The sequence below is a fragment of the Salvelinus fontinalis genome, unplaced genomic scaffold (genome assembly GCF_029448725.1).
Source record: "Salvelinus fontinalis isolate EN_2023a unplaced genomic scaffold, ASM2944872v1 scaffold_0202, whole genome shotgun sequence".
NCBI lineage: Eukaryota > Metazoa > Chordata > Actinopteri > Salmoniformes > Salmonidae > Salvelinus > Salvelinus fontinalis.
This window is the reverse complement of record NW_026600411.1, coordinates 72,853-80,000: the sequence shown is the minus strand read 5'-3', so window position 1 is coordinate 80,000 and position 7,148 is coordinate 72,853. Positions and strand designations below refer to the sequence as shown.

The following is a 7,148-nucleotide window of genomic DNA, read 5'->3' as shown; positions in this document are numbered from 1 at the left end:
TTGAAGTGTTCAGATTTTCCTGTCATTTGTTCACACGATTAACAGCAAGAGATGAAATTATTGGTAGGCCATGTGAATAATTCAACACAAAAGCTAGGAAGGTTCTACCGAGATTTGAACTCGGATCACTGGATTCAAAGTCCAGAGTGCTAACCATTACACCATAGAACCATAATCTTAACCAAATTTGTAATTTTACAGAAAAGAATGGACAGTCGTTCCTTCACGTGTTGCAAATACTTTCAACTGACAACAATTTTTGGACAGCTGTCTTCTAGTTCAACAAGGAAGAATTATTCACATGGTAGGTCCAACCAAGACTTGAACTCAGATAGTAGGATTCAGAGTCCTGAGTGATAACCTTGACAGCACAGAACCCAGTAACCAATACTCTGTGATGGGTTCAGATTTACTCTCCTAGGTTCTCCGGAAAAACAGAGAAAATATTTTCTGGCCATAAACGGTATCAACTGGGCTACCCTACCATGTAACAACTTGTAAGTCCACATATTTCCAACACGATTGATGTGATTAGGGTGAAAAAAATCGGAAATATTTTCGGTTCATTGGGAGGTAGCAAGTTCTCAATTAACAAACCTACTAGTCACTCATAGTATGCATTTCCCGTAGGCTAGCCATTCATCTGTACCAAAGGCTGCTCATCAACTCCCACCCACTTGTTTCTTTCACACACGACAATTTTGAAGTTGACAGGAAAGGAGTATGTCACTGCAAAATCAAGGTAGGTCCTACCGAGATTTGAACTCGGATCGCAGGATTCAGAGTCCTGAGTGCTAACCATTACACCATAGAACCCTGTACATAAATATTATTGAACTGTTCAGATTTTCCTGTCATTTGTTCACCCAAATAACAGCAAGAGATTAGATTATTGGTAGGCCATGTGAATAATTCAGCACAAAATCGAGGTAGGTCCTACCGAGATTTGAACTCGGATCGCAGGATTCAGAGTCCTGAGTGCTAACCATTACACCATAGAACCCTGTACATAAATAACTTTGAAGTGTTCAGATTTTCCTGTCATTTGTTCACACGATTAACAGCAAGAGATGAGATTATTGGTAGGCCATGTGAATAATTCAACACAAAAGCTAGGAAGGTTCTACCGAGATTTGAACTCGGATCACTGGATTCAAAGTCCAGAGTGCTAACCATTACACCATAGAACCATATTCTTAACCAAATTTGTAATTTTACAGAAAAGAATGGACAGTCGTTCCTTCACGTGTTGCAAATACTTTCAACTGACAACAATATTTGGACAGCTGTCTTCTAGTTCAACAAGGAAGAATTATTCACATGGTAGGTCCGACCAAGACTTGAACTCAGATAGTAGGATTCAGAGTCCTGAGTGATAACCTTGACAGCACAGAACCCAGTAATCAATACTCTGTGATGGGTTCAGATTTACTCTCCTAGGTTCTCCGGAAAAACAGAGAAAATATTTTCTGGCCATAAACGGTATCAACTGGGCTACCCTACCATGTAACAACTTGTAAGTCCACATATTTCCAACACGATTGATGTGATTAGGGTGAAAAAAATCTGAAATATTTTCGGTTCATTGGGAGGTAGGAAATTCTCAATTAACAAACCTACTAGGCACTCATAGTATGCATTTCCTGTAGGCTAGCCATTCATGTGTACCAAAGGCTGCTCATCAACTCCCACCCACTCGTTTCTTTCACACACAACAATTTTAAAGTTGACAGGAGAGGAGTATGTCACTGCAAATTCGAGGTAGGTTCTACCGAGATTTGAACTCGAATCGCAGGATTCAGAGTCCTGAGTGCTAACCATTACACCATAGAACCCTGTACATAAATATTATTGAACTGTTCAGATTTTCCTGTCATTTGTTCACCCAAATAACAGCAAGAGATTAGATTATTGGTAGGCCATGTGAATAATTCAGCACAAAATCGAGGTAGGTCCTACCGAGATTTGAACTCCGATCGCAGGATTCAGAGTCCTGAGTGTTAACCATTACACCATAGAACCCTGTATATAAATAACTTTGAAGTGTTCAGATTTTCCTGTCATTTGTTCACACGATTAACAGCAAGAGATGAAATTATTGGTAGGCCATGTGAATAATTCAACACAAAAGCTAGGAAGGTTCTACCGAGATTTGAACTCGGATCACTGGATTCAAAGTCCAGAGTGCTAACCATTACACCATAGAACCATAATTTTAACCAAATTTGTAATTTTACAGAAAAGAATGGACAGTCGTTCCTTCACGTGTTGCAAATACTTTCAACTGACAACAATTTTTGGACAGCTGTCTTCTAGTTCAACAAGGAAGAATTATTCACATGGTAGGTCCAACCAAGACTTGAACTCAGATAGTAGGATTCAGAGTCCTGAGTGATAACCTTGACAGCACAGAACCCAGTAACCAATACTCTGTGATGGGTTCAGATTTACTCTCCTAGGTTCTCCGGAAAAACAGAGAAAATATTTTCTGGCCATAAACGGTATCAACTGGGCTACCCTACCATGTAACAACTTGTAAGTCCACATATTTCCAACACGATTGATGTGATTAGGGTGAAAAAAATCGGAAATATTTTCGGTTCATTGGGAGGTAGCAAGTTCTCAATTAACAAACCTACTAGTCACTCATAGTATGCATTTCCCGTAGGCTAGCCATTCATCTGTACCAAAGGCTGCTCATCAACTCCCACCCACTTGTTTCTTTCACACACGACAATTTTGAAGTTGACAGGAAAGGAGTATGTCACTGCAAAATCAAGGTAGGTCCTACCGAGATTTGAACTCGGATCGCAGGATTCAGAGTCCTGAGTGCTAACCATTACACCATAGAACCCTGTACATAAATATTATTGAACTGTTCAGATTTTCCTGTCATTTGTTCACCCAAATAACAGCAAGAGATTAGATTATTGGTAGGCCATGTGAATAATTCAGCACAAAATCGAGGTAGGTCCTACCGAGATTTGAACTCGGATCGCAGGATTCAGAGTCCTGAGTGCTAACCATTACACCATAGAACCCTGTACATAAATAACTTTGAAGTGTTCAGATTTTCCTGTCATTTGTTCACACGATTAACAGCAAGAGATGAGATTATTGGTAGGCCATGTGAATAATTCAACACAAAAGCTAGGAAGGTTCTACCGAGATTTGAACTCGGATCACTGGATTCAAAGTCCAGAGTGCTAACCATTACACCATAGAACCATATTCTTAACCAAATTTGTAATTTTACAGAAAAGAATGGGCAGTCGTTCCTTCACGTGTTGCAAATACTTTCAACTGACAACAATATTTGGACAGCTGTCTTCTAGTTCAACAAGGAAGAATTATTCACATGGTAGGTCCGACCAAGACTTGAACTCAGATAGTAGGATTCAGAGTCCTGAGTGATAACCTTGACAGCACAGAACCCAGTAATCAATACTCTGTGATGGGTTCAGATTTACTCTCCTAGGTTCTCCGGAAAAACAGAGAAAATATTTTATGGCCATAAACGGTATCAACTGGGCTACCCTACCATGTAACAATTTGTAAGTCTACATATTTCCAACACGATTGATGTGATGGGGGTGAAAAAAATCTGAACCTTATCGACTCCCACCCACTTGTTTCTTTCACCGGAAAAAACTGAGAAAATATTTTTTGTCCAGAAACGGTATCAACAAAAAAAATCTGCGTTTTAATTAGCAAATGTAGTTATTGTATAATTTACACTGAACAAAAATATACATGCGTGTGGTTCTTTTACAAATCAAACATCTCTAAGCCCTATTAATGAGATTTGGGCTACCGATGTAAACGGAGCCTTACATGTTTCATGCTTTTCGACCTGTCCCCAAATTAATTTAAATGGTTCAGTTTTTGTTTTGATATTTTAACCTGCGTGACGTGATCGCGTTTTGTGTGTGGGGTGGGGGGGGGTGGGGGGGGGGGGGGGGGGGGCAAAATACATTTATGCACGATAGCGCACGCGCGCAGCCGGTCTGGGCAAGGTGTTAGAGTTCGACCAACAGTTTAAAGTAATACAGAAATAATTGTTATTTCAGTTGTGGTTGTGATAGTTTGATTTATATATCAGTCACGTTTTTTATGTACTTTCCTTTCAGAACGGACCAGGAACAACCTTGTCACAGTCAAAACTTTTAATCTTTTAATCCTAAACTATTAGTAAGCAGTTAGTGCTATACGTGGTATGTGGTTCTATGGTGTAATGGTTAGCACTCAGGACTCTGAATCCTGCGATCCGAGTTCAAATCTCGGTAGGACCTATCAGGTTTTTGCGACTCATTAACTTTAGTCTTCTGCGAGGAGCAAACTGCTTTGATACCCTCCATCTAATGTTAGCCTCTATTTAACCTATTGAGCCGGTGTCGGAACGACATTGGCCTCTTTCTGACAAGATCTTTCATGCCAAGTGAGGTGAAAGCCTGGTAGAGACTCAAATAACACTAACCAACAAGAAATTCCTAATATGAAGGTAATATGGTAAGTTAATAGTAGTCCACTACTCGCTACTCCAAAAAGAGTCAAACAAACGTTTGCAAAGGTTTTTTCTAACTACGTTATTTGCGTTGGAAATACGTAAATGTTCACACACTACGAAGGCCGGTTAGCTCAGTTGGTTAGAGCGTCGTGCTAATAACGCGAAGGTCGCGGGTTCGATACCCGTACTGGCCAACATAATCTTTTTCTCTCGAGTTGGACCATGAGCATTCATAACACGTGCCTCCTGTAAACTGGCGTCCTTCAACACGGAATCTCAACTGAAACAAGTAAGTTTGTAACTTGCATTTTCAAATTCGGAGCGGTTTTCCCCTCTAAAATCGTGAGGGTGTTGATATTTTCTGGTCTAACACTTCTACGTAACTTTTCAATGTCAGTTCCTAGTTCCTTAAAAGGAATTCCTTGCGACATTTGAATAACAACATGCGGAAGAAGGCGCAAACGACGCATACAGTGCCTAAATACATGTCATTTCAGTCCACACTGCCACATGTCATTTAAAATTTCCTTTCAGTCCGTACTGGAACAACAGGTTCTATGGTGTAATGGTTAGCACTCAGGACTCTGAATCCTGCGATCCGAGTTCAAATCTCGGTAGGACCTGCCTTGGTTTTGCGGATGAACACACACTTGTCTTCACTTGGAAGGTTGATGCTGTATCATACAACCTGTTGTAAATGTTATTGTATTTCTTAACAATTAACACAAAATATTCACACACCATCAAAGTCATTACGAACAACATAAATCTGCCTTTTATAGTGTGACTCACTCCTAGAGCCTCCTTTGCTATCTGCCAGTCAAATAAAACTATATATATATATTTTTTTTTACATTGTCTACATTTTGTTTACAGTGTAAAAAGGTATTTATAAACTGTGTGGTTCAAGCCCTGAATACTGATTGGCTGACAAAACATATGTTTTTACTGCTCTAATTACATTGGAAACCAGTTTTTAATAGCAATAAAGCACCTCAGGGGTTTGTGGTACACAGCCAATATACCACAGATAAGGGCTGTATCCAGGCACCTGAAGCATCAACCACGCAATGCATCGCGCCTAAGAACAGCCCTTAGCCGTGGTATATTGGCCATATACTACACCCCCTCGAGCCTTAAGTAAAAACAGTGGCACAAAAGAGTGACATATCCTTTCCATCCAACACATTTTTATTGAAGTGCATATATAGTGTATGCTTCAGGCGGTGCCTTCCTGCCACCCAGGACCTCCATACCAGGCGGTGTCAGAGGAAGGCCCTAAAAATGGTCAAAGACTCCAGCCACCCTAGTCAGACTGTTCTCTCTTCTACCGCACGGCAAGTGGTACCGGATCACCAAATCAAGGACCAAAAGACTCCTTATCAGCTTCTACCCCCAAACCATAAGACTCCTGAACATCTAATCAAATGACCACCAGACCCCTCTTGTACACTGCTGCTACTCTCTGTTTATAATCTATACATAGTCACTTTAACTCTACCTACATATTACCTCAATTACCTGGATTAACCGGTGCCCCCTCACATTGACTCTGTAGCGGTACCACCTGTATATAGATTGTTATTTTACTGCTGCTCTTTAATTATTTGTTTAATTTCTTACTTTTTTTTAGGTATTTTCCGTAAAACTGCATTGTTGGTTAAGGGCATATAAGTAAGCATTTCACTGTAAGGTCTGTTGTATTCAGCGCATGTGACAAATAACATTTGATTTGATACACTGTGTATGCTTCAGGTGGTGCCTAATAAACAATACATCTACTGTGTATGCTTCAGGTGGTGCCTAATAAACAATACATACACTGTATATGCTTCAGGTGGTGCCTAATAAAAAATACATCTACTGTGTATGCTTCAGGTGGTGCCTAATAAACAATACATACACTGTGTATGCTTCAGGTGGTGCCTAATAAACAATACATCTACTGTGTATGCTTCAGGTGGTGCCTAATAAACAATACATCTACTGTGTATGCTTCAGGTGGTGCCTAATAAACAATACATCTACTGTGTATGCTTCAGGTGGTGCCTAATAAACAATACATCTACTGTGTATGCTTCAGGTGGTGCCTAATAAACAATACATCTACTGTGTATGCTTCAGGTGGTGCCTAATAAACAATACATATACTGTGTATGCTTCAGGTGGTGCCTTACAAACAATACATCTACTGTGTATGCTTCAGGTGGTGCCTAATAAACAATACATATACTGTGTATGCTTCAGGTGGTGCCTTACAAACAATACATCTACTGTGTATGCTTCAGGTGGTGCCTAATAAACAATACATCTACTGTGTATGCTTCAGGTGGTGCCTAATAAACAATACATATACTGTATATGCTTCAGGTGGTGCCTAATAAACAATACATATACTGTGTATGCTTCAGGTGGTGCCTAATAAACAATACATCTACTGTGTATGCTTCAGGTGGTGCCTAATAAACAATACATCTACTGTGTATGCTTCAGGTGGTGCCTTATAAACAATACATCTACTGTGTATGCTTCAGGTGGTGCCTTATAAACAATACATCTACTGTGTATGCTTCAGGTGGTGCCTAATAAACAATACATCTACTGTGTATGCTTCAGGTGGTGCCTAATAAACAACACATAC

At 39.9% G+C, this 7,148-nt stretch overlaps 12 non-coding genes across 12 annotated transcripts; 3 read left to right on the top strand and 9 right to left on the bottom strand.

Annotated features, from left to right (window-relative positions):
• Positions 1 to 99: 99 nt before the first annotated feature.
• trnaq-uug (transfer RNA glutamine (anticodon UUG)) lies at positions 100 to 171 on the bottom strand. The gene has a single exon. It is a non-coding gene; the product is annotated as a tRNA-Gln (tRNA).
• A 573-nt stretch (positions 172 to 744) lies between these two features.
• trnaq-cug (transfer RNA glutamine (anticodon CUG)) lies at positions 745 to 816 on the bottom strand. The gene has a single exon. It is a non-coding gene; the product is annotated as a tRNA-Gln (tRNA).
• Positions 817 to 931: 115 nt separating this feature from the next.
• trnaq-cug (transfer RNA glutamine (anticodon CUG)) lies at positions 932 to 1,003 on the bottom strand. Its single transcript has one exon. It is a non-coding gene; the product is annotated as a tRNA-Gln (tRNA).
• A 115-nt stretch (positions 1,004 to 1,118) lies between these two features.
• On the bottom strand, positions 1,119 to 1,190 carry trnaq-uug (transfer RNA glutamine (anticodon UUG)). Its single transcript has one exon. It is a non-coding gene; the product is annotated as a tRNA-Gln (tRNA).
• A 573-nt stretch (positions 1,191 to 1,763) lies between these two features.
• Positions 1,764 to 1,835, bottom strand: trnaq-cug (transfer RNA glutamine (anticodon CUG)). The gene has a single exon. It is a non-coding gene; the product is annotated as a tRNA-Gln (tRNA).
• Positions 1,836 to 2,137: 302 nt separating this feature from the next.
• Positions 2,138 to 2,209, bottom strand: trnaq-uug (transfer RNA glutamine (anticodon UUG)). Its single transcript has one exon. It is a non-coding gene; the product is annotated as a tRNA-Gln (tRNA).
• Positions 2,210 to 2,782: 573 nt separating this feature from the next.
• trnaq-cug (transfer RNA glutamine (anticodon CUG)) lies at positions 2,783 to 2,854 on the bottom strand. Its single transcript has one exon. It is a non-coding gene; the product is annotated as a tRNA-Gln (tRNA).
• Positions 2,855 to 2,969: 115 nt separating this feature from the next.
• On the bottom strand, positions 2,970 to 3,041 carry trnaq-cug (transfer RNA glutamine (anticodon CUG)). Its single transcript has one exon. It is a non-coding gene; the product is annotated as a tRNA-Gln (tRNA).
• A 115-nt stretch (positions 3,042 to 3,156) lies between these two features.
• Positions 3,157 to 3,228, bottom strand: trnaq-uug (transfer RNA glutamine (anticodon UUG)). The gene has a single exon. It is a non-coding gene; the product is annotated as a tRNA-Gln (tRNA).
• Positions 3,229 to 4,220: 992 nt separating this feature from the next.
• On the top strand, positions 4,221 to 4,292 carry trnaq-cug (transfer RNA glutamine (anticodon CUG)). Its single transcript has one exon. It is a non-coding gene; the product is annotated as a tRNA-Gln (tRNA).
• A 335-nt stretch (positions 4,293 to 4,627) lies between these two features.
• Positions 4,628 to 4,701, top strand: trnai-aau (transfer RNA isoleucine (anticodon AAU)). Its single transcript has one exon. It is a non-coding gene; the product is annotated as a tRNA-Ile (tRNA).
• Positions 4,702 to 5,058: 357 nt separating this feature from the next.
• Positions 5,059 to 5,130, top strand: trnaq-cug (transfer RNA glutamine (anticodon CUG)). Its single transcript has one exon. It is a non-coding gene; the product is annotated as a tRNA-Gln (tRNA).
• The last annotated feature ends 2,018 nt before the right edge of the window (positions 5,131 to 7,148 follow it).